Source organism: Mus musculus, chromosome 11 (genome assembly GCF_000001635.26).
Source record: "Mus musculus strain C57BL/6J chromosome 11, GRCm38.p6 C57BL/6J".
NCBI classification, from domain to species: domain Eukaryota; kingdom Metazoa; phylum Chordata; class Mammalia; order Rodentia; family Muridae; genus Mus; species Mus musculus.
The window spans coordinates 109,492,390-109,515,541 of record NC_000077.6 but is presented as its reverse complement, the minus strand read 5'-3'; the positions used below and the strand labels follow the sequence as shown (position 1 = coordinate 109,515,541).

At 46.7% G+C, this 23,152-nt stretch overlaps 1 protein-coding gene and 1 non-coding gene across 11 annotated transcripts in view; one reads left to right on the top strand and one right to left on the bottom strand.

The window, feature by feature from the left end:
* Arsg (arylsulfatase G) overlaps window positions 1–23,152 on the bottom strand; it is a 99,998-nt gene that overhangs the window by 57,789 nt on the left and 19,057 nt on the right. Inside the window, exon 6 of one of the 10 annotated variants that reach the window (XM_030246381.1) lies at window positions 19,829–20,758. The exons of 8 other annotated variants lie outside the window; for them this stretch is intronic. The gene's annotated coding sequence lies outside the window, so the exon portion shown is untranslated. Of the gene's footprint in view, window positions 1–19,828; window positions 20,759–23,152 lie in introns of those variants that run through there. One more of the 10 variants, NM_001361977.1, reaches the window with a different exon arrangement.
* Gm22378 lies at window positions 15,718–15,828 on the top strand. The gene has a single exon (XR_003949896.1). It is a non-coding gene; the product is annotated as a U6 spliceosomal RNA (small nuclear RNA).

Below are 23,152 nucleotides of genomic sequence, written 5' to 3'. Positions count from 1 at the left end.
CTGAAAAATAAAACAAAAAATTCATCTAAGAAAATATGAGTAACAGGGCTGGGATGAAAACTTATTCTGTAAACTGCTTGATGCATGAGCATGAACTCAAATTCCCAGCACCCATGTACCCAGGGTAACAACACATGCATATAGCACATAATAACACAACACATGCATACAACACAAAACAACACAATACATGCATACAACATGTAACAACACAACACATGTCTATAATCATAGTGCCGGGGAAGTAGAAATGGGAAAATGCCCTGAGGCCAATGGCCAGCCTTCTAGTCTTTCTGAAGAAGGGAACTCCAGGTTTGGTGAGAGACTCTGTTTTAAAAAACAATTTAGGAGCCGGGCAGTGGTGGTGCATGCCTTTAATCCTAGCACTTGGGAGGCAGAGGCAGGCAGATTTCTGAGTTCGAGGCCAGCCTGGTCTACAGAGTGAGTTCCAGGACAGCCAGGGCTATACAGAGAAACCCTGTATCGAAAAACCAAAAACCAAAAACAACCACAACAACAACAAAAAAAAAAAACAAAAAAAAAACAAAACAAGTTAGGGCCAGATTGATAGTCCCATAAGTAAATGTGCTTGCCACCTTGCCACCAAGTCTGATGATCTGAGTTCTGTCCTCAAGACCTACACTGGCTCCCCAAAGCTGTCCTCTGACTTCCACATGTACAGCATGGCATAAGCATGCCAAGAGCAGTACACAAAATCGACGCAAGGAAAACATTTGTAAAAAGGCAGAGAGAACAATCTAGAAAGACATCAATTTATAGCCTCTATATGCACACACAGCTGCACACACACATGAACACATGCAAATGACACATACATGCATACAACAGAGAGAGAGAGAGACTTGCTTCAATGCATACATTCCTTATTGAGGTCAGGCAAAATAGACAAAGTGACTCTGCCAACCTGTTTCAGCTCTGAGGCTATTAGTGTCTTCTGACCTCTCTATTTGGCACCATGACTTTTACTTTTCTAATGATATTTTTGTGGGTAACTTCCCTGTGTGCAATGCCCCCCCACCATGCACAAGAAAGCCGTGATGTGCTTTTCAAAGAAGACGTGCATGTTCCCGGAGCTGTGCAGGAATGAGCTACAGCTCAGCTGGCTGGGTGCAACAGCTAATGACTCAGAAGTATGTATTAAACAAACAAGGTATCTTCAAAGAGAATCACACATCAAACAAGTTTATGAATGAACTGACTGATAAAAATGTTGCATCCCAGGGCTCACAGGAATGTAGCTCTGTGTTTCCAGTCAGAATAAGGTTGCAGTATCTATCTGTGGGCATGCAGAATGTAACCACTGCTAACAACAAGAACTGCCTGGCTCTATTATGTATGATTGAGCTCCCATGCCTACTTTAGATACCATGGGGAAGTATGAAAGAATTCTAGAGCTCCATGAATGCTCTAGGTGCATGCCACCAAGGCTGGTAACTTGGATTCAATTTCTGGGATGCACATGGTAGAAAAGAGAACCAGTTCCTACAGGTTATCCTCTGACCTCTACATGGGGTACAGCAGGCATATGACACTACCCCCAACATGTCCACAAAATAAATAAAATGTAATATAAACATGTTCTTTAAAATACTAGGCATGGCCCCACCCTTAAGGAACATACAACCTGTTTCCAGCACCCACATGGTGGTTCACAACCATCTGTAATTCCAGTCCCAGAAGATCCGAGCCCCTCTTCTGGACCCTGAAGGTACCAAGCACACACAAGGTGTACAGGCATGTACGCAGGCAAATCTACACATAAAAGAAGTAAACATAAAAAGAAAAGTAATTTAAAGAAAGCCAAGCGTGGAGTAGCTTAGAGAGCAACAATGGATGAGAGTGTGTAAGACCCCAAACTCATGACAGAGATAAGGGGAGGGTGACAAGAGACTTTTAGAACTGACAGGAAGAAAGGACTCACTAAGGATCCAAGCTTAGCAAGGGGATCCACAGAGTGGGCGGGACCCACGGAGTGGGTGGGATTCACAGAGTGGGCGGGATCCATGGAGTGGGTGGGATTCACAGAGTGGGCGGGACCCACGGAGTGGGTGGGATTCACAGAGTGGGCGGGATCCACGGAGTGGAGGGACCCAGACTAGAATCTGAAAGATGACGCTGTAAGGGACACTCTGAAAAATCACAAGGGCAGGCATTGCATGGAGAAACAGTTTGATTGTCGATTTGGTAGCATTTAGAACCACTTAGGAGACAACCCCTGGGTATGTCTGTGACCGTATTTCCAGGAATGCTTAAATGAGCAAGGAAGACCCAGCCTTAATATGGCTGGCGCGGTCCCATGGGCTGCGGTCCATGACTGAATTCACCTTGCTCTGATTCCTGCCTGAGAACACAACATGGCCAGATGCCTCATGTTCCTTCCATCACACCTTTCTGCCAGCATGGTCTGGAGACCTCAAACTGTGAGACAAAAGAAACCGTCCTTGCTTATGTTACATAACTGATAGATACAAAAGGAAAGCCGAAACGGGTCTTAATAATAAAATGCACAAAGTTGCTCACAAGGGACAGGAGAAATGGCCTAGAGGAGAGGACCAAGATCCCTGGGGATATATGTTGTTCTAAGGATTGATTTCTGTACCATTGTAGATGCCAGATCTGAGCAAAATTCAAAGTTAAACTTCAAAGGAAAAGCAGACTCTACAAGAGGAAACAAAACAGAAGCAAATGAGTCTCAGTGCACAACATGTTTTAAATAAGAACGCCCCGAGGGGAGAATCATTTCAGGTAACATTAGTACTTGGTGTTCCGCCTGTCCACCCCAATGGGATAGAAAATAAAATCTAAGAACAACAGCTAAAATGTACAGTGTAAGGAAATCTTAAACTTTACACAGTGGCTACAATATTAGCAGAAGAGTTAGTACTGGGATTTTTGAGACAATTTCATGTGTAGGAGAGAGTAATATAAATAAGCAATTACATTAATGTTCCTAACAGGGAGCCTAAGAGTTTCACCGTCAGAAAATACAAGAGCCATAAGATGTTAAGAAAGCCTATAATATAGGTGTTAAAGACAGGGTTGGGACATAGCTCAGTGGTAGACTAGCATCACCTAGCATGTGTGAGGCTCTGAGTTCAACTCAGTACCACAAGAAAAAAAAGTTTAGTTAGAAAGAAAGAAAATGTCATTGTGAGTTCATACCTTAAAAAAAAAAAAATTGCCAGGCCTGGTGTGGTGGTGAATGGCACACCTTTAATCCTAGCACTTGGCGGAGGGGGTGGGGCAGGTGGGTCTCTGTGAGTTTGAGGCCAGCCTGGTCTACAGAGCAAGTTCCAGGAAGCCAGGGCTACGAAGAGAAACTCTCTCGCTCTCTCTAAAATATTTATATTAAATATTGTATATTTAATATTTATATTAAATATTATATATATTTCCTAGCTACTAAAATGGAAGAAAGAAGCATTGCTTTCTCCCTTCACCCCAAGTAAAATGAATATACCTGCATTCGGTCTTTCTTTTCAACACCGTCCCACATGAAAAGGAATCATATCTTTTTGGAGCAATGCCTAATGTTTGAGACAACCTGAGCATCAGAAGAATAAGTATATGCTGGAGGACATAGTTCATTGGTACAGTGCCAGCCTTGCATGCACAATGTCCTATGTGGGATTTCCACATATGTATGTGCACACAGGTGCATGTGTGCACACTCATGTGTCTGTATGCGCGCACACACACAACACATACACACACACACATAGTTGAAAATTTTAGTTTCATTTAAAAACCCAGTTATGTTATATGAGTCTGTTTTTAATCCAGGTGTGGGATAAGAGGCTGCTTCACAGCAGGTGATTATGATTTGTCTTGTGCTGTAGGAGGGGTGTGGGTTTTGCCAGCTGCAGAGAGTTCGGAATTCTGGGGACTCTTGAGAGGGTATAAATATGAGAGTCCTGAGAAGGCCTGTGGCTATTACTGCTCCCTCTGCCCCTCAACCCCTGCTGCTGTCTTTGCTATTGGTGGATTGCTGGATTGCTGGTTTGCAGTTTTGCTGGATTGCAGCTTAGAGATACACTAACAATGGAGATTGGACTTGCTCCAAGGAGCTGGACGCCCTTAATCAGCAAGAAGTAGTCTAAAGAGGTCTATGGCCACTTTCCCCTCTAATCTTCTTTCTCTCTCACCTAGTTTGGAAGGGATTGGTATGTAATAAGGGTTGGAAGGGTGGTAGATAATAGAACCCAATAAAGTAAGCTAAAAAAGTAGACCAACACACATACACACACAGAGAGAGAGAGAAAGAGAGAGAGTCATTTTCAGTACTGGAAAACATACTACTCATCCCAGAGCCTACAAATTCATAATTAAAGGAAAATAATTAGGCACATGCCCTGACCCTCTGGGCTGACCCACAGCCTCTGCTAGGAGACAAGGGAGAGTACTCCTAGCAACAACTAGCTCACACCCAAAGCACAGCAGGTCTGCAAGCTCCCAAACATGGGGTCACACTGCCACACAGCCATTTATAAATGGGACAGAATTGGCAATTAGCTCCCTTATAAAGGGATTAGAGTTAGTGTCGCTTAATCATTTGCCTGTGACCTTTTATGCCTCCTAATGGGATGAAATATGAAGTGTATAAAAGCGAGAGCTCTTTGCCAGAATCTAATCAACCTTCTGAATCTAATTTCCAGGTTACAGGAAATCCAGCTATGAAGACAGCAGAGTCAACCATGCCACAAGGAAATGCTGAAACAAACTGGTGTTCAGGTGTCTCGAGACAAGAGGTCCAGCTGCTCCAAAGAGCCAGGGAGAAAGCTGGGTTTGGGGGTAGGCAACAGTCTTCATTAAAGGAAACCAGAGACAGAAAGAAATGGGAAGTGGTCTTGCTTCAAGTAGACTTAACAGCATGGTTGAGGAACAGCTAAGGAAATCATAATGTGAGGTGGATTTTAATATTAAGGAACTGTAGGGCATTTTTAGTATAATAATGGCACTATAGGCACATGGAAGAACTTTTCTTTTTTAAGATTTATTATTATTATTATATGTAAGTACACTGTAGTTGTCTTTTAGGCATACCAGAAGAGGGTGTCAGATCTCATTATAGATGGTTGTGAGCTACCATGCGATTGCTGGGATTTGAACTCAGGACCTTTGGAAGAGCAGTCAGCGCTCTTACCCGCTGAGCCATCTAACCAGCCACAAGAACTTTTTTTTTAAAGATGTACTTACTGTATGTGCATTAGCGTTCTGCTTGCATGTATGTAGGAATGTGCACTATGTGTGTGCAGTGCTGACAGAGACCAGAAGGCAACATTAGATGCCCTGAAACTGGAGGTACCGCAGGTTATGAATCACCATTTGCATGCCGGAAACCAAAGCTGGGTCTTTTGCAAGAATAGCAAGTACTCTTAATTAACCTTTGAGACAGCTCTCCAATTCTAACATTCTTATCTGAAGAGTCAGATACTCTGCTGTTTGTGATGAAGGGGCATGGTGTTTTCATCCTTCAAAGGTCCAGAGAAAAAGGTAGAGTTATGGATACAATCAGAACAACAAAATGCTTGGGTGGGTCCTCTTTAGATTTATATGCATAAATTTTATGATTTTTAAACTATAGAGAACTGAGTCAAGAATGGCTGTAGCTGCGACAGAGGCTTTGTGGGGTCCTGCTGCAGGGAGGGAGAGGCAGCTTAAAGGATAATGTAACCCATTTCCAGTCTTCATGGTGTCATAACTGTGAGACCTCAGCAATCTGGCATGGAAGGGATGCTGAGACTGACTGACTGGTATGAGTGGCTAGATCACAGTGGAGACTGAAATGTAACATTGAAAGATCTCAAGGTGAAATGTAACATTGTAACATTGAAACATCTCAAGGTGGGAGCTAGGGAGATAACTCCATTTGTAAAGTGTTTGGAGCACCCACACAAGAGCTGGGCAGGGTGGCCGTCATCAGTGATCCCAGTGTTGGGGAAAGGTGACAGGGAAGTCCTGAGGGCTCATTGGCCAGCCTAGCCAAATGAGCAATGCCCAGGTTCAGTATAGACTCTGAATCAAATGCCAACATGTAGAGCTATAGAGGAAGCTATCTAACATTGACCACACAATGCATGGCTATGTGCTCCCAAATACATATGCACACACATGTGCATACAAAAACACACACACACACTCGAAAAGAAACAAAACACTTCCAGTTGGGCATCACTTATGCAGCCTCTTTCTGGCTGCCAGGACCCCCTAGTGAGCTAAAACCTATGAGTCTCTAATATTTTCACACTCCTCAGAGGCGTCCCCATGGAGATGACACCTGACTAGCTAAAGCAAACAAGACTCAGCATCCCTGCCCTTCACAATGACCTTGACATCCGGATGAGATCTTCATTCCAAGACTGTGGACACCTTCCTTTGCTTGTTTCTCTTTCCTTTCCTCATTGCCTTTCTTTCTTTCTTTCTTTTGCATTCAGGATGGAGCACAGGCATGTTACAACGCGTGGAATGGCTTCCATCTTGTAGATTCCAGGGTTGAATTCAGGTCGTCAGGCCTGGTGACAGGCAACTCTAATCACTGAGCCATCTCGCCCGTCCATTAGTTCCTTCATTTTAAAAAATGATTTATTTTATACATATGAGTACACTGTTGCTTTCTTCAGACACACTAGTAGAGGACATCATGTCCCGTGAGAGATGGTTGTGAGCCACCATGTAAACGGTTGCTGGGATTTGAACTCAGGACCTTTGGAAGAGCAGTCAGCACTCTTAACCACTGAGCCATCTCTCCAGCCCCCAATTCCTTCATTTTTAAGGGAAAAAAAAAAAGACACTCAAGGCTAGAAGTCATAAAGCCAGGCATCTTTAAAATCATAAACATTTGATGACTTGAGAGATGGTTCAAAGGCTAAGGGCATTTGCTGCTCTTCCAACCATCTGTAATTCCATTTCCAGGGACCCGAAGTCTTCCTCTGGCCTCTACAGTCACTAGGCTTATATATGTAACACAGATATAACATGAAGGCAAAACACCTATAACATATTGTGGGACAAAAATGGGGTCCTGAGTCCACTCGGGGTTAGGGTCGCTGGGTGAGGCAGACACAGGGAGTTTGATTGCACAGACCCCAGGCCGCTGCTGGTGCTCCAGGGTTGAGGAGCACACAATCTGAGGTCCCTGAAGACCTGTCAGAGTCTGTCTCTGACTCTCTGGCACCACAGATGCCCCTGGACACCACGGAAGAGCCGGTTCTGGGATCCCTGGACCAAACGAAGGCCAGGGACTACAGGTTCTCTCGGACATCCCAGACACCTCTGTATGTCGAGGAAAAGCTGAGAACAGGTGGGGACCTTCGGACAGACTCTGGCCCAGGGCCGAAGGGAAAAGGGTAGGAGGAGAGCTCTGGCAGGTTACTGTGGAGAGGAGAGAGTCTGGTTAGCTCAGGCTGCTGGTTCGGCAGGTGGGTTGCATGGCTTGGCTGGCGGTTGTGGCTGGAGCACAGGGAGGCCTCCTGGCAGGAGGTTAGATGCACAGCTCATTAGGGGAAGACCTGCTCCATTGCTCCAGCACGGTGGTCCCGATGAGAAGAGGCAGTCCATGGTTTTAAGGCATTTATTGTAGAAAGGCAAAGAGAGGAGGCGAGTAGAGAAGTAGAGGGCAGCTATGGCCACGTGGAGAGAGGGGGAAGGGAAGGCAGAGAGAGAGAGGGAGCAAAGGAACAAGAGAATAGGAGAGTAAGGAGGGGGCAAGCAGCTCCTTTTATAGTGGGCTGGACCATCCTGGCTGTTGCCAGGTAACTGTGGGGAGGAGCATACCTGGCTGTTGCCAGGTAACTGTGGGGGTGGAGTCCAGACAGAATACCAGGAGCTTGGGGCATTGCCTATGTGACTGATGGCCACACACCTCTCTGCGTTGGGGGTGGAGGGGAGGCTGGGGGCGGTTGTAGCTGTGACAGGAGCCAGGGCCCCAGGAGGTGTGGCTGAACACCTTACATCCCTTAGGGTCACCAGGGTTCCAGGCCTGTGCTCAACTGAGGACCAGGCTGTCTGTGCACAGCTCTCTGCCCCACAACACATAAAAAAATAAACACAGTTGTCATTGTGACTGCTTAAGATCCTGAATTCAATCTGCAACACTAGACACACACACAAAAATAGTAATGGGTAAGAGGAGTTGGACAAGAAATCCCACCTACTGATGCGTGTGTTTCTGTCTGAAGTGTGTAAATGCAGGGAGGTGCAGAAACCTTGCAGATGCCAGGAGCTTGCCAGAGTGGGGGATGGGTGAGGGCTTTTCTTTTAGAGTGAAGCAGTGGTCTCAGGGGACCTGCATTAAATGTCACTGAACGGTCACTGGTTCTAACAGCTTCCAGTGGCCGGTTGGTGCCATGTAAATAGCTTTTTGTATTTAAAGAAAGAAAGAAATAATAAATAAACTCCTACAGATTGAGAGAAAAATACCCAGAAATCCTTGCAGGAGGGGTTGAGGTTTCTACTGGTCTGGATGTCAGGCCTCACTGACAAAGTTACTTACTTATGTGTAAGTGAAGGCCTTGGTCATACCACGATCAGCAAAGAAGAGGGCAACCTCGCATGTTGTGGTTTGAATCTAGAATGTTCCCCATAGGCTGTGACAGAAGCCAGGGACCCAGAAGATTCATAACAATAGCAGAATTACAGTTATGAAATAACAACGAAAATAAGTTTATGGTTGGGGTGTTCACCACAGCATGGCAAATTGTATTAAAGGATTGGAGCCTTAAGAAGAGTGAAAACTATTCTTTAGACATTAGTCCTGGCTGCTGGAGGTAGAATCTTAAGAGTGAGCCTCAGAAGGTTGCAGCAACTCTTGTTCCAGACTATCCTATGTTTCCCGGTCAGCCAGGATGTGAACAGTCCAATGTCAAGTTCCCGCTGTCACCAACAGAGCCCCTCCTGCCGCCGTGCCTCCCAACTATGATGGAACTGTCCCCTTTGAAACTGTAGGTCTAAATAAACCAGTAAGTCCGATTTTTTTTTTTTTTTAAAGAAGAACGAAAAGTAAATGGCGTGCCATCCTGCATGGAGCTGGCTTCTCAGCCTCCGGGCAATCACACAGCTTTTGACATATTCCCAATAGCACAGAACCCTAATTCTCTGCTATTCTACATAGGACAGTTTGAAGCCAGCCACCAATTGGACACACCTCCCTTCGGGAGGTAGGGTCTATGTCCCCTCCCTTGAATCTGGTTTGGGTCAGTGGTAGTTTTTCTGACCAATAGGTTAATAACACAGAAGCTATACTACCCAATCTCTGGGCTCTGCTCTTTCTCTCTCGAAACACTCAGTGAGCCACCATATAGAAAGTGGGGATATCATGAGACCACCATACTGGAAAGGCTGTCTATAGATGTTCCGGCCAGTGACCTCAGCTGAGGTCATCACCATAGAGACAGCAACCCTGTGAACGAAGCTGTCCCCAGACCCCTGCCCTGACTACCTGCCTGCTGAATTGTACCCAGTGACCTTCAGTAACACATTGAGAGTGACAGATGTCCAGGAAAGCAGGTCCTGAGCCACAACAAAATGACTGCTGTCTGAAGCCCAGTACATGTGGAGGAGAGGTTGAGACAGTCGGTTATGCCGGTTCCACTGCAAGTTGATGTCTAGCTCTCTTACTTTACAATATTTGGACACACACACACACACACACATACACACACACTGCCACCATAGGAGTAACCAAAATAGGAGTATGAAATACATTCTGATTGGACAATGCCAGTACCTTCTGCATTTGTCTACATTATAACATATCTGGGTTTGTTACATTATAACCAAGTCTTTCTCACTACAGAGACCCAGGCCTCCTTCCCAGAAGACTGGTTAATTCCTAATCAGACTCCTTTTTTAAAAAAGAAAAGGAAAAAAAAAAGAGAGAGAGAGAGAGACAGGTTCTCACTATATAGCCCAGGGTGGCCTGACAATCTCTATGTGGCCCACGCTGGCCTAATCACACTGCCCTGTCTACCCCTCCTGAATTTTGGGATTACAAGCTCATGCCACCAGTTTGTATCTGTGTGCGTTGGTATGTGTACCTACCTGCTCCTGCATGCATTCAAACACATGGGATTACATTACAAATATGGATCACCACCATACTTGGATTTTTTTAAAATATGGGTTCTAGAGATAAAACTCAAACACATTGTCAGCTCAGCTTTATTATCTCCCCCAGCCTGAAACCATTTTTATTAAAGGGAAAAACGGCAAAGAGGGGAATCTCCTCGGGATCCCTCAGACAACTGTGCTGTGAGATCCCAGGCCTGCTGGTCAGGAAGCGTTCGTGTTCCAGTCCTAACGCTCCACTCTTGGCAGCAGGCCACATGATACCTCCTATGATGCCTCCCTGAGACAGAATGAGGTCAGGAGCGGTGCCTGTGCCGACACACACTGCCAGGTTTGCATAAAACTTGGTGAGGCTCTCCCTCCCGATCTTCCGGGAGATCCTGGACTCATAATGAGAGAGCTCCATCTGCCAGTACATCCTGTCTGGCCCCTCAGTCTCCTGGGGGCTCAGGAAAATGTACCTGTGCTCTTCCTTCCCCGGGTATCCAGGTGCCCGGGATGACATTTTAAGCAGGGTTTATTCAAAATACTTCCAGCAGCCCACACATATTAGGATCCCAAGGCTCAAACTCCTGAGCGAAACCTTGGATGCTGATATGGCAGGTGACTATGATTGGCTGTCCTAATCATTCCGAACAACTTCATTCATGGCTCGCATGTTTTCTTCTAAACAAACCACCCATTCTTCCTTCCCTCTTGAGACTGACGTACAAGGACCCACCTAGCTCACACTGCAAGTGGTCCTCACGATTACTCTAAGCCTCACCTCAGATGCTTACAAAACACCCCCTATAACCCTAGGCACAATCCTAAGCACTTCATACACATTAAGTCATAAGCATCCGTTACCCTGGGATCTATTCTGTTTTGGATACGTAGTTCTGAGTGGAATGACCCGAGCTTGCTAGTGTCATTTCTATATCCAGCACAGTGGGATCCACTGCACAATTCACAGTGCCCAAGGGAAAATGAAAAGAGCCAGGGACCCACTAGCCATTCAACGTGATAGCAGCAAGACTTCTAAGTTTAGGCCTCTGTGCACCTGCCTAGACAACACGCCTGCAAATTCAGGGCTGCCTCCAAGCATCAGTCTGGGCTTCCCAGAGCCAGAGAGAAATGGCTGTGGGTCCTGAGGCTCCAGGTAGTTCTGCTTTGCTCTCCTCTGCAAGTATGCCTGATTATCTTTTTGATATGTGTCTCGAACACCTGTTAGTCCTCTCTAGGATTCGGTAGCTCTGTAAACACCAGCACCTCTCACGACAAAGCATAACCTAAGCCTAGCACACCTGAAACCCAGAGCGTGGAGGATGGCAGCAAGAGGGTCTCTAATACTGCTGCGAGCAGCAGACTGAGTTCTAAGACAAGACTGGGTTTCATAGCAAGACCCTGCCTCCAAACAAAACAACAAAACCCGTAATCTCTCCCTCCCTCTCCCGATTCCTTCTCCCTAGCACGCCCTAACAATTCTACTTCCGAATTGCCAAATGATACGGCAACTGAGGGAGGAAAAGGTCAGGTCACAATCCATTACCAACAGATGTCAGGGCAGAAATCCAAGGCAGGGGCTGGTGAGATGGCTCAGCAGTTGAGAGCACCAACTGCTCTTCTGAAGGTCCTGAGTTCAAATCCCAGCAACCACATGGTGGCTCACAACCATCTGTAACAACATCTGACTCCCTCTTCTAGAGTGTCTGAAGACAGCTACAGTGTACTTACATATAATTAATTAATTAATACTTTGTAAAAAGAAAAGAAATCCAAGGCAGAAACCTAGAGGCAGAAACTGAAGCAGAAACTACAGAGGGACACTGCTTACTGGCTCTCTCCGGCAGACTAGCTGAGCCTGACAACTGCCCAGGGACAGCACTGACAGGAGAATGACAGGCCCTCTCATATCAACTGTTAATCAAGAAGATGCCCCCACAGACTTGTCTGCTGAAGGTGAGACCAGAGGCTGAAGCTAAAAGCACTGAGAAGCATGGATGCAAATCAGGAGCCCTTGCCAAGAGGAGGCTCAATGGGGAACCTGCTCTAAAAGTCCCTCTTCTTCTGGAAGATGAGTGGGGTTGGATCCCCCTCACTCGGTTACATGAAAGATCCGAAGAGATGAAGGACATAACACAGTCAGCAGAGCACCGGGCACAGGGTGGGCTTGCAAACCTCATGTTGTCGTCGGTCGACAGCCTTGGTCAAACATGGAGACAGAGATCATTCCAGAACGGGGTAAGGGAGAGGATGCAGAAGTGAACAGGGCAGGAATGAATGCTGGCAGCATAGCATGGAGGTCCTTGTACCCCAAGATCTCCAGGGAAATCAAGTATGTGAAGCGCATAGGATTGTCTTTCCTATGGAAAAGATGAAAAACCCGTTCTTCCATCCAGACAGCTGAGAGCCAGAAGCGGCTAATAGCCAGGTAATCTGTGTTATCTGTCAGGCCAGGCCTTATAAATCTCCCACAACCAGGATCAGAGGTGGCTAATGGTCTGAACGACCTCTAAGCTATCTGTATAACTGAGAACAGACTAGACTCTAAGGCACCTAAGCTAGTAAAGGTAGCATAGCTCTAGAATCCATCTTCTTGGAAGAAACTGAGTTTCAGTGTAACTACCCTTCCTTGTGCAACAGGAATTGTGTCACACCAGACAACTTTTTTTCCAAATTACTCTGGGAATTTGCAGCTTGTTGTTAGACTCCCTGAAGTCTGACTCACTCTGCACCAGGTTTTCATTCTTATCTCTGAGCAGTTAGATACCCGTAGGGATCTCCTCACATATGAGCAAGTGACATTCCAGGAACAACTGTGACTTAGCTGCTGGTGAGCCTGCACCAGGACTTGTGTTTCTGCCACAAGCTGGGCACAGAGAAGCCATGCTGCCCTCATCTCAAACCCCCAAGTCCACCTACTTCAGTCAACCAACTAGAAACTGAGGCCTGAGCTTCAAGTATACAGATCCTTTGCTTGGAGATGGTCTCTCTGTGTAGCTCTGGCTGGCCTAGAACTCACAATGTAGATGAGACTGCCCTCAGACTCAGAGAGATGCCTGCCTCTGCCTCTCAAGTGCTGGGATTAAAGGTGTGGACTACACCACCCACCACTCCTGACCTATTGCATCACTTTAAAAACTCGTGTTGGTGCTGGAGGGGGGTGGGGTGGTCAGAGGACAATTTGTGGAGTTGGTTACCATTTTCTTCTCCTCCTCCTCCTCTTCCTCCCCCCTCCTCCCTCTCCTTCCTTCCTTCTCCCTCCTTCCTCTTCCTTCCCCCTTCTTCTTCCTCCTTCCCCTTCCTCTCTCCTCCTTCCCCTCCTCTCTCTTTCTTTTTCCCTTCTCCTCCATTCTCCTTCCCCCTCCTTCCTCCTCCTTCTTCCTCTTCCTCCTCCTCCTTGACTCACGATGTAGACCAGGCTGGCCTTGAACTCAGAGATGCCCCTGCCTCTGCCTCTGCCTCTGCCTCTGTCACCCAAGCACTGGGAATAAAGGTGTGTGCCACCGAGTGCACACTTTTTATTTTTCTTTCCACTTTTTCGTGAGTTCCAGAGATTAAACTTCAGTAATCAACTTTCTCAGTAAGTGCCTTTAAGCTCTCTCTCTCTCCAGCCTTGTACGTGACTTCTTGACTCTTCCTCTCAGTGCTGACATCGAGAATCCACAGGGCAGCACTCCTGAACTCCACGCTCTGCTCCATTTCAGCATGCTGACCAGACATCCTACCTCTGGTCCCCACCTCTTCAGTGTCTAACTTCTGCTCATTCATCAGAGCCCACTGCGCTCTGCCTCAACCTACCGTTTCAGAATCCTGAGCCCTTGCTGACTGACACAAGTTAGTTATGTCCCTCAGCAAAGACAGACTGGGGGCTGGGGGGACAGCTCAGTCAGTGCCGATCCTGCCATGAAAGTATGAGGCCTGAGTCTGGTCCCCAGAACCCACATAAAAAGCCATCCCAGCCCTGCAGGGGAAAAAACAGGAGGACCTCTGGGTATGGCCAGCCAGTCCAGCCAAGTTTAGTCAAAGAGAACCCCAGCTCCTCATGAAAGACCCTGGCACAAAATAAATAAATACGTAAATTGGGACATTCTGGTTAGGGGAAGACTAGCCAATAATAAATAGTAAAATAAATGTCATCTTTTAAGTAAGAAATTAATTAACTAATTAATTAATTTGGGGCCAGCAAGAGGGCTGAGCAGCTAAAGCCTGCCACACTTAGCAACCTGACTATGAGCTGAGATGTACACGACATAAATAACTCACACAGATTGTCCTCTGACACAGGCATGAGAGCGTTTTTATTTTTATTTTATTTTATTCTATTTCTTTGTTTGTTGTTGTTGTTTTGTTTTGTTTTGTTTTTGAGACAGGGTTTCTCTGTATAGCTCTGGCTGTCCTGGAACTCACTCTGTAGACCAGGCTGGCCTCAAACTCAGAAATCCACCTGCCTCTGCCTCCCAAGTGCTGGGATTAAAGGCGTGTGCCACCACTTCCCGGGTATTTGTTTTTTGTTTTTTGTTTTTTGTTTTTTTTTTTTTTTTTTTTTTGAGACAGGGTTTCTCTGTATAGCCCTTGCTGTCCCAGAACTCACTCTGTAGACCAGGCACCTCAAACATCACAGAGATCCTCCTGCCTCTGCCTTCTGCATGCTGGGATTAAAGGCACACACCTACACCCACAACCCCTATCACAGCTGGCTTAATAAATAATTTTTTCAATCAATAAAATAAAATGGACAGCTCCTGAATACTCACACCTGAGGTTGAACTCTGTCCGTTTGCAGACGCACGTATGCAGCCCTATCCACACCACTGTAAAAAGATCTCCTGAAGTTCAAACCCCAGCATCCCCAAATGGACCTCTGTGTGTGTCTCTAGTTTCTGCAGAATCATCCTGGAGTAGAGTGGGTCCTTGCCTAGTTTAACTGATGTCCGTGTTCAAAGAGAGGCAAGAGAGAAGACAGTGTGCAAAGAGCCAGACACGTACAGAGGGAGGATGTCACATGAAAAGGGAGACAGATTCCTGTGAGGTCACCATCAGTCCAGGTGGCCTGAAGCCAGCAGAAGCCGGAAGAAACTGAGGAATCCTGCCAACACTTTTGAAGGAGCATGCTCAAAACACCTTGATCATCCAGCCTGCAGGATGGCCAATTTCTAGGGTTTCCGGCTACTCAAAAGCATTAAAGGGACAAGCAGCTACCAGGGTGAGTGGCACAGGCCTGCGGTCTACACTGCTTGGAAGACTATGGAGAATGGAAGTTCAAGACCCAACAATGCAACAATGAGACCTTGTCTTCAGCTGGGGGTGAGGGGGCTGTCCTGGAAACTTGCTCTGTAGACCACCTGTCCTCAGACTCAAGAGATATGCCTGTCTCTGCCTCCCAAGTGCTGAGACTAAAGGCATGCCACCCAGTGAGACCTTGTCTTAAAAAGACAAAATGGGCTGGGGACAGAGCTCAGGGGCAGAGCACTTGCCTGATGTGCACGAAGCCCTGAGTCTGACATCCAGCACCACACAAAGCATGCAGACTGGGTGTGATGGAGCATGCCTGCCGCATGTGGGGTGAAGGCAGGAGGAGGGTGAGAGATTTAAGGACATCCTTGGCTACAGCACAGTGAGTTCAAGGCAAGCCTGGACCACAGGAGAATGCTCATTTCAGCAGCACACATACTAAAGTCAAGCAATACAGGGAAGATTAGCATGGCCTCCTGCTGCTGCAAGGATGACATGCAAATTTGTGAAGCATGCTAAACAGTTTTCACAATAACCCAGTTGTAGATTTGACCTAGGTATCCAACAAGACTGGCACAGACAAGGATGACACAACACACACACACACACACACACACACACATATATATGTATACACACACATATATATATATATATATACACACACATATATACACACACACATATATATATACACATATATATATACACACACACATATATATGTATACACACACATATATATATACACACACACATATATACATACATATATACACACATACATTCACAATGTAACTTTTTTCTTCAGTCAGAAAGAAGAATAAAGTGTTGTTTGCAGGAAAACGGACACACCTAGAAATAACCACACTAAGCAAATTCAGCCAATCACAGAAAGACAAGCATTATGTTTGTTTGTTTTCTCGGTTATTATATCAGATATTAAAGAAAGAAAGAGTTAGTTTAAGGGGACAAACAGGCCCAGGGAAGCAAAACGGGGCTACGAGGGGAAATATGTTCAGCATACAATACATACACTATGAAAACTTGAAAAGCTGAAGTATACATCTTAACAGGAAGGAAGATTGGAAGAATAACTCAGCTCGTCCCTTGCCTTGCCCTTTCAGAGTCCCAGGTACCCACACAAACCTATCGTTCTCACAGTCTTTGCTTCAACCCCCGAAGGCTAGCCTTGAACCCTGGAGGGCTAGCCTTGGCTTTGACTCTAGGAGCCTGTGACTCTAGGAGCTGGAGTGTGCACTCCTTTGTCAACATCTGTACCAAGGCCCTAAGAATCTCCTACCCTCCATGTGACTCCTGGATCTGCTGGTGTCTACCCCCCGCCACACACACACATGCACACACACACACAGAGGCACACACTCGTAGACACACTGTGGCCTCAGGACCTTCCCTGAACCAATCGAGCAGCATGACCTCCGCTGACCTTGTTGAGCCCAGGACCCAAACAGGATTATTCAGAATCCAACCCAGAGGCCAAATGTGGTGGTTAACACTGTTGGGGCACTGAAGCAAGAGGAATGCTGTAAATTCAAGGCCAGCCTGGGCTACATGGTAAGTTCCAGGTGAGCTTAGACTAGAGAATGATACCTTGTTATAGAATACAACACAACAAAGCTAATTCTGGCACTTTCTGAATCAGAACGGGAAATAACTCCTTTCTCCCGTGCTTCTCAACACAGAAGGATGTAGCCTCGGGAGAGGAAAAGCCACATTTCCTGTCTCATGGAGGCACTTGAGAGAGAATGGGCAAGCTGAAACAGCCCCTCTCCCCAGGCGAAGTCCTTGAGCCGAGCCTGTATTTTTTGTTCGTGCGCTGGCTGAGCTGGGTTGGGCCACAGTACAGCTATGGAGACTTGAACTGTAGTGTCAGTAATGGAGGACGGGAACCTGGTGGCTCACTGAGAAGGTGGACAGCTCTGCTGCAGTGCGGGAGAACAGAAAACACACACACGGCACTCTTCCAGTGTGTGCACCAGGAAGCACTCCTCCAAAGAAGTCATGTGCGTTTTCAGGCTCCATCACAGAGAGAAATGATTGCCTAAGCCACACCCTGTATGTGTTTATTATATCAGCCAGAGGTAATAAAGTGGGCCGGGGAAGGAAATATCTTGATTAATTGTTATTCCAGCTTGCTCATCCGTAACTTCTGTCCCGAGCGAGACGTCTCTGTGGACATATTAATGTCACCTTCTTGTAGAGCACCAGAGCACACATGTATCCCCAGCAAGATGTAGCTTTGAGCTCCTTTACAGACTGTGGGTTCTAGACAGAAGGGATATCTGATGGCAACTCTGGCCCCAGAGGCACCACCTTGGTGCAGTGAGGCTCCTCCAACAACATCTGGCACATGAAAAAAAAATCTTCAGAAGAGAAAACACAAACGCCTAGGAAAGCCTGGCCAGTACCCATCTCTCCACTTCCCTAAAACGCACAGCTTTAAGACACGGCCCGTGTGCTACCTTCCCACCCCATCCCTCCAAGGCCACCATGCCCATTTGCTGGGGACTAATGAATAAGCATTAACCCAGCCTTGTTATTTGGGACGCTTTCTTTTGCTGTGGTTGTTCTTCTCCAAGTCTATCTGGGCAGGCTCAGGCCAGTTCGCCAACAGGGGTTCTCATTAAAGTCTGCGGATACATTGTAAAGCAAAGCTGGAAATGGGAGGCCAGACATTACAGCAGGCTGCTAGCAAGAAAATCAGTACAAATTAAGACACAGCTAGGAAGTAGCCAAGCAACTTGCCCTTGCATAAATTATGTGTATTAGAATTAGAGAAAGAGCGCTGGAAAGTGCCACAGAGAGACATCACACTGCAGGCTGCAAGCGTGCCCAACCTTCATTTACAAAGAATTTAGAATAGATGACTTGACTGGCTCTCAATGGCAACTGTCTAAATGGCTATGTGACAGGAATAAAAACTACCTTTGTTCCATTCATAATTTAAAGGCTGAGGAGGAAATAGGTTCTTAAGATCATCTGTTGTGGTTTTGTGTGTCAAGGGGACAGGGTTGGGAGGTACTAACCACAGAGAATACTTAGCTAAAGAGAGTGACAGTTTGGTTCGCCCTCCACACCACCTTCTCTTAAATGGGGAGATGACAGAGCCTTTCCTAAGAACACTGTTACATCAAACCACCCAGTTAAAGGATACACAGACCTACTGTCCACAACAAGCAAAAAGTGGGGAAAGGTGGTGACTGTGGTTCACTGTTCATCCCTTGCCCCACTCATTAATTCACCATCTAGTTCTGTTTGTTTGTTTGTTTCCAAATAAGATTCCTGGAGACGAGTCCAGTCCTGGGCGAACCTCCTTTTTCCACATTCCCACTGTGAGCATATATGTGCATGCACAATCACAAGGCATGCTGGGACAGCTCAGTGCCTCCTAGACCTCACATGGTTCTCCATCAGCAACACCCTGGATGACACTGTCCCCTGGAAGGGGCCCCCCAACATGTCCCTTTGCCCTCCCTGCTAACATTTTGAACCATTCCCAGTATTCTAGAATACTCTATCCATCTGCTGATCTCGAAGTACCATTTCCCTCCTTTGTCTGGCTAAGACTCGCCTTTAAGGTCTCAACATTGGGGCCTATGACAATTCATCTTGACTGTCACCTTAGCAGGATTTAGCATCACCATGGGAACAGAACCCTCAGCTTGCTTGCGAGGGATTTTTTTAAAAATTAGGTTAGCTGATGGTGGGAAGAACCATCTTCAAGTGTGGGCGGCGACATTCCATAGCCTGGGGTTCCGGGACTGAGTAAAAGGGAACGGGGCTGAGCAAGCCCACTCTGCTCTCTCTGCTTCCTGCCCGTGGCCGGCGGCCTCAGACTCCCTGACACAGTGGACTATGCCCTCAGACTGTGTGCCAAGGTAAACTCATCTTCCCTTGTGGTTTGTTAGATGTTTCATCACCTAACCAGAAAGTAGCTATAACAAATTTCTGCCTCCCTAGCTCTTTTTTACCAAAGCGCCTGTCTTCCTAGAACCCCAGTGCCCCTCTAAGGTTACCAAGCAGAAGGCGAGAAGCCCAGCACAGGTCCTTCCTCCTTCCTCTTGGGGACCAACACGGAAGACTGTGCTAGCTTTAAGCTGCCAACTCTGTTACATCCGGCTCATCCTGAATGCACCCCAGAGAGGGGGATGGGCAGTGGTTTCTGTTCTGGGTACACACGCACCCCCTCCCCCATTTCAAAAGGTTTTTCTTATCTTTATTGGCCATTAGGAAACTGTCTCTATAAGGTGAGAACTGGCGTCCTCACTCTTAGAGATTTATTGTGGAGTGACTGCTCTCCTAAGTCTTAAGGAACAACTCATCGTGACAATTGAATGGGCCTCTTTGATCTCGTGCTTGGTTAAGCAGGCCGACACCAAGGCCCCATTGGTTAATATTTCAGTTCCCTTTTCCTCTTTTTTCCATCAAAGATTCATTACCATCTAGGTCACTGTGTCTCTCCATGCCCCCATCTATTAAACAGAGCCAAGAGGAAAAAGCTTACACGCGGTCCTTCTTGTTATCTTTCCTCTTGTCCGGGCTGACGTGTGCTCGTGACGTGACTTTTATGTCCGACTGACCTATTTACTCAAGAGCAAAGATAGAAAGCTGCTGGTCCCACAACGCTGCAAGCTCACAGGGAGACAGAATGGAAGCTACCGCAGCAAACGTCTTGAAGTCAATGGCGAAGGTCAGAGGAAAATGGAGATTTCTCTCAGTGAGGGTCCTGCCGTCCCTACACGTGTGTCAGCCTGTGGAGGGGTCACGCGGTTGGGGGTGGAAGGCTTTCTCTTCCTACCAGACAGCAAGAGTTCAGCCTGGCTGCCATGCTCCTTTAGGATAGCAGGAGAGGGGGAGGGAGAAGAGAGAGGAGAGGAGGGAGAGGGAGGAGAGGAGGCAGGAGAGGGCCAAGGGAGAGAGACTGTTGAGGTGACAGGAAATGTGGTCAAATCTGAGAACAGAAATTAAGCCAGGTCTTTGGCTTGAATTGACAGCTCAATTCATTACTCACTGAGGCCCTTTTTAGAAACACTTCTCAAGTCCCTGAGAGCCTCTGACCTTTGAGTAGTGACTATTGATCTTTGATGCCTGGCTAAGCTAACCGCCCAAAACCGCTGGCAGCAGTGGCATTGACTTGACCCAGAACTAAACCGGGGGCAAGAGAGACGCAGGAAGTAAGAGCAAGGTGCAAAGTGAGCACTCTGCTAATCGATGTGCTTGAGTAAGCATTCGCACAACAGGTTTTCAGCTTCCTCAGAGTCAGCCTGGCAAGCTGGAAGGGCGATGTGTGGGCTGGGCTGGCTATGAGCACCTCGCTCAGTCACGGTCATTCTCTTTCTCTCCCGTAAAACACCTGTGGGTGGGCTGTGCCAATGGCCCAGTCAGTGAAATGTGAGCCTTGCAAGTATGAGGATCTGAGGTCAATCTTCAGCACCTGCATTTAAAAGAAAAATTTCAGGTGTGAAGGTGATGACTTAGAGGAAGCGAGTGGGTCCCTGGTCAACGAGGGAAGCCTATTTGGTGAGTTCCAAACCAGCGAAAGACCTAATCTCAAAACAAACAAACAACAACAACAAAAACCAGTGCCAGTCGGAGGGCTTGGTAAGTGCTTGCCGACAAACCTGACTACGTGAGTTTAATCCCAGCATCCATATGGTGAACGGAGAGAACCAACTCCTTACAGGTTGTCTTCTGACCTCCATCCACATGCTTGCTTTACTAGAGTGGTTCTCAACCTTCCTAATGCTTCGACCCTTTAATACAGCTCCCCACTTTGCAGTGACCCCCCCAACCATAAGATGATTTCGTTGTTACTTCATAACTGTAATTTTGCCGCTACTATGAAACAAAATGTAAATAGAGAATATGTGAAATACCGATTATGTGGCCCCTGCAGGGGATGAGATTCACAGGTTGAGAACCCCACCTTAGTGCAAGCGCCTGCCTCATGTTTTTTAAAAATCAAGCAATAGGGGCTGGAGAGATGGCTCAGCAGTTGAGAGCTCTGACTGCTCTTCCAGAGGTCCTGAGTTCAATTCCCAACAACCACATGGTGGCTCACAACCATCTTTAATGGAATCCAATGCCCTCTTCTGGTGTGTCTGAAGACAGTGACAGTGTACTCACATACATTAAATAAATAAATAAATAAATAAATATGTTTTAAAAATCAAGAAATAAAAGAATAAAAAAGGTAGACAACATTTAAGGAATGTAGCCAGAGTCAGCCGTTGCTTAGATGGGAGGCTGCCTTTCACGTAGTCAGCACACAGAATGGAAAGCCGCTCACCTCATGGTGGAGCGCCATCCACATGACCATTGTCACAGATTCAGATGAGCAGAATAAAGGAGTCACCACCAGACTGGGCTTGCCCAGAGTAGGGCATTAGTGGAGCATCTTGGAAAAGAGGTGACTGGGCCTCCCCACTCTCAGCTTAAATAATGATCCAGATGTCTCTTGGAGAACCCATTGGAATACTCAAGTAGAAGCTCTCAAAAATTTAGAAGCCAGGTATGTGGGGAGATCTGTCTGGAGAAAATGTCTCCCCGGAGGGTGGGAATTCAACATATAAAACTCAAGATGGACGGCAAGCATGGTGGTGCTTGCATGTCTTTAATCTCAGTACTGGGAGGTAGAGGCAGACAATAGCCTGTGAGTTCAAGGCCAGTCTGGACTCCAGAACATGTTCCAGGACAAAAACAGTAACAAAAAAAAAAAAATGACATTTTAAAAACTATTGCAGCCAGCTCCCACACACCCTATAGTTTTTTAGATAAGATGGCCTTAAGCTTGCAGTCTTCCTGACTCAGCTTCTAGCAAGCGGAGAGTACAGGTGAGCACCACGATGCCTGGCTCTAAGGCCCATCTATTGATGAGCGAATAGTAATTGCTTGTTACACAGGAAGCCTTGTGCTTGTGCCAGGAGTGGGAAGGCAAGTTACTTTTATCTCTGAAGCCCAGAGCTAGGAAGGGCCTCTCTCTCTCTCTCTCTCTCTCTCTCTCTCTCTCTCTCTCTCTGTGTGTGTGTGTGTGTGTGTGTGTGTGTGTGTGTGTGTGTGTGTTTCTGTTGCTAATGCAACAAATTACAACTACGTGGCTTGAAGCAGCAGTGCAGGAGGCCAGAGATTTTAAATGAAGGTCTCGAAGCCCAGAGCTAGGAAGGGCCTCTCTCTCTCTCTCTATCTCTGTGTGTGTGTGTGTGTGTGTTTCTGTTGCTAATGCAACAAATTACAACTGCGTGGCTTGAAGCAGCAGTGCAGGAGGCCAGAGATTTTAAATGAAGGTCTCGGCACGGTTGGTTTCTTCTGGAAGCTGAGGGAGAATTTATTCTCTCTATCACTCTCCAAACTTCCTGTGGCTGAGAGCAGTCCTCTTTGGTTGACATATCCCTCTGATCTCTTTCTCTGTCCTTATAATTACTACTTCCGTAGCCTCCTTTTTCATTGGGTTTGGGGTTTGGAGGTGGTAGTGGGAGTCTATGTAGCCCAGGCTAGCCTTAACTCTTGACCTTCCTCCTGTCTAAGACTCCTGTGTGCTAGACTCACAGGCCTGTACCACTGTGCCCTGCTCCCCCATTGTCCCCTGCTCCCCCATGATTCTTACGACACTAGTCCTTGTGTTTGCTTCCACCTCTAAACCTACTGTGTTCAAATCATCAAGATCCTTCACTTCGTGCATCTGTGAAGACTTCGGGATTCTGGGTGTAAGGGAAAAGGTCAGAGCTCACTTCCAGGTTTGAAAACCCACCAGTCACTGAACTTGCGAACCCACCAATCCCTGAGCTTGAAATGCAACTCATCCCTGGGCTCACCCCAAACTCAGAACTTG